The sequence below is a fragment of the Emys orbicularis genome, chromosome 13, assembly GCF_028017835.1.
Source record: "Emys orbicularis isolate rEmyOrb1 chromosome 13, rEmyOrb1.hap1, whole genome shotgun sequence".
NCBI classification, from domain to species: Eukaryota; Metazoa; Chordata; order Testudines; family Emydidae; genus Emys; species Emys orbicularis.
Window position 1 is genome coordinate 4,063,396 of NC_088695.1, and position 3,766 is coordinate 4,067,161.

Consider the following 3,766-nt stretch of genomic DNA (forward strand, 5'->3'; position numbering starts at 1 on the left):
TTCTCCCATCCTCCTCCTCTGAACCACACCTCACAACACAAGGTGAACTGAATGACCTTGTCAGGGATTTGGAACTACCCAAGAGTAAGGCAGAGCTGTTGGGCTCCAGACTACAGCAGTGGAATCTCCTGGCAGGTGATGTTAGGGTTTCCATGTTCCGTGACCGTCAAAAGGATCTTGTCCCATTCTTCTTCATGGAAGGTGATCTTGTAGCCTGCAATAACATCGATGGTGTGATGGCAGCCCTCAACATCGTTCACGATCCAGATGAGTGGAGACTGTTCATTGATTCATCGAAGACGAGTCTTAAAGCTGTTTTACTGCATAATGGCAATATTTTGCCATCAATTCCAGTTGGTCATGCAGTCCATATGAAGGAAACCTATGACAACATGAAACAACTTTTGAGGTGCATAAACTATGACCAACATCAGTGGCAGCTTTGTGGCGATTTGAAGGTTGTTGCTCTCTTGCTTGGTCTGCAGACTGGATACACAAAGTACTGCTGTTTTCTCTGCAAATGGGATAGTCGTGCAAGAGATTCCCACTACCTCAAGAAAGATTGGCCACTCCGACAGTCATTGGAGCCTGGGAGGAAAAGTGTTCAGCATCCACCACTTGTTGAATCAAGGAAGATTTTGTTACCACCCTTACACATCAAGCTGGGTCTGATGAAGAACTTTGTCAAGGCCATTGACAAAACACAAGCAGCTTTCAAGTACCTCCATGGAAAATTTCCAAGGTTAAGTGAAGCTAAGATAAAGGAAGGTGTCTTTGTTGGTCCTCAGATTTGTGAACTTCTTCGAGATGATGCATTTGACCATGCACTGGGTGGCAAGGAAAAGACGGCATGGAAAGCATTCCAGTTTGTGGCAATAAATTTTCTCGGAAACAACAAGGCAGACAACTACAGGTTGTTGGTGGAAAACCTCCTCAAGGCATACAAAAGCCTTGGTTGCAACATGTCACTAAAGATACATTTTTTGCACTCTCATCTAGATTTTTTTCCACCGAACTGCGGAGCAGTGAGCGACGAGCACGGCGAGCGATTTCACCAGGACATTGCAACCATGGAGAAACGCTATCAGGGCAAATGGAGCCCATCAATGCTTGCAGACTATTGCTGGACAGTGACAAGAGATGCTCCATTTAATAAATACAAGAGACAAGCCAAGAAGCGCCAAGTAGACACTGAATAGGACTAAACTATGTACATAATAGTTTTTTGCCTTTTGTTTCAAAATAAATTTTATTTATATAACCCTTTTGCTGATTTTTAAAGTGTTACATAAACAGCACAGGTGAAATATTATCATGTAAAGCAACCATAAACACATGAAAAGACCTAGGTTTACAATTTATGATTAAAACTCTACTATCTACACAATATACATAGACATAAAATGTAAAAACTTAAATATCTTAGAAACAGTAGCCAATCAGTTGTTTTGTCATATTTGAATTCAGCACATCAAAATACATAATAAACAGCATATTTTATCTCTGAAGCAGACGACTTCTCAAAAATTGTAGACCAGTGTTATATCCCAAGCGCTGCCCTTAACTCAAGTCCCGTCCACACCCAAAGCCCCTTCACTCCAATGCTTTTAGCGCTAGCATAACTCGGCGGCTGCTCACACAACCACTCTGTGCAGGGCGAGGGATAATTCACAGTGTGGCTGCTCTCACGCCAGCTAGGCTCACTCACCAGGAGTTCACGCAGGTGTAGAAAACTCGAGTTAATGGCACAGTAAAGACTTAGCCTAAGTTTATTCCTCTTCTGCTTTTGTACCTCTGTTCTCCTCTGCCTCCCCCCAAAACACCATCCTCTTCTCTCTTGCCTTCAGCAATACTCTGATCTGCCCAGCAGTGCCGGTCCTACGCTCGTGATTTGGGCCCCACAAAAAATCACAAGACCCATTAAAAAAAAATTGTTTGTACAGTGCCTAGCACAGTGGGGTCCCTGGTCAAGACTGGGGCTGCTAGACGCTACCATAATATACCTAATAAATAACACACAGCACCTAGCGCAGTGGGGCCCCTGGTCCAAGACTGGGGCTGCTAGACGCTATCGTAATATACCTAATAAATAACATACAGCGCCTAGCGCAGTGGGGTCCCTGGTCCAAGACTGGGGCTGCTAGACGCTACCGTAATATACCTAATAAATAACATACACCGCCTAGCGCAGTGGGGTCCCTGGTCCAAGACTGGGGCTGCTAGACACTACCGTAATATACCTAATAAATAACATACAGCGCCTAGCGCAATGGCGTCCTGGTTCACAGCTTTGGGCTCCTAGGTGCCACCCAAATATAAACAGCAATACATTTGGGGTTCTCTTTTTGCCTTATGGTATCTGGTCACATTTTCATGCTTTACTCCACAATCGTGAGAGCTACAAACGTCCTTTTAAAAAAAATGAACGCTGAATTCTCGCCTGACACCTTATCTCCAGAGGCTGGGGCTCAAGTGCCACATGGAATATTGTGAGATAACATTCTCTGTCTGCGTCACCTCTTCCCCACTCACCCTCTGAGTCTGTCTTTCCACTCATGATTCAGAGCTACAAAGAAAAACAAATCTGTCACAGCTTCCTATGACCAGCGGGGAAAGCAGCAGCCCCTGCTGGGACATTGCAATGGGCCCCTGGTTGGGAGGGGAGTATGATCAGCGCCCATCCTGTTGATCAAACTTGTCAAAGTGTTTCCTTGAACTTCCTCATCAGGCTGTCAGTACCTTTCTGTTGTCTCAGGGTGTCTATAAATACAGCGCTATACGATGATGCTCTATGCAGATGGGAGAGAGCTCTCCTGTCGGCATAAAAAACCCACCCCTATGAGCGGCAGAAGCTATGTCAGCGGGACATGCTGGTGAAACTTATGTTGCTCGGGGTGCGGTGGGGTGAAGTATTCACACCCCTGAGTGACATAAGGCTGTTGTGTAGACGTAACCTAAGCTGAGGCTGGAAGCTTTTTGAGCAGGGACCATCATTTTGTTCTGTGTCTGTACGGCCCCTAGCACGGCGGCTCAGTGGTTTGAACATTGGCCTGCTAAACCCAGGGTAGTGAGTTCAAAAATCTGTTTGGGGATTGGTCCTGCTTTGAGCAGGGGGTGGGACTAGATGACCTCCTGAGGTCCCTTCCAACCCTGAGATTCTATGATTCAAACAGTGGGTTGGGATCCCAAAGTGGGTCATGACTCCCTTTTAATGGGGTCGTCAGGGCTGCCATTAGATGTGCTGGGGGCCGAAGCTGAAGCCTGAGGGCTTCAGCTGCGGGTGGCGGGGCTCAGGTTATTAGCCCCCACCACCTGGGGCAGTGGGACTCAGACTTTGGCCCCCAGCCCGGGGTGGAGGGGCTCAGGCTTCGGTTCCCCCGTCTTGGAGTCATGTAGTAATTTTTGTTGTCGGAAGGGGGTGGGCGATGCAATGAAGTTTGAGACCCCCTGCGGCACAGTGGGGTGCTGGTCCATGACTGAGATCTCATCAAAAATAAAATAAAATAATGAATAAATCAGAGCTGCCAGTGTCAAAAGCAGGGGCGGGCTCCGGAGCCGAGGCATCCAGACCCAGGGGACAGGAGACAGAGTGCTCGGGTGGGTTCAGAATCGGGGACAGGGTGTCCTTCCCCCAAGCGAAAAGCGACCCAACGCAGAACCAGCGATGGCTCACAAGGAGGGAACAGGCCAGCAGAGTGCACTCAGCATGGAACAGAAGCTAGCCTGATACCACCCAGGGGGCGGGCCATATTGTGGTTATTCCGAG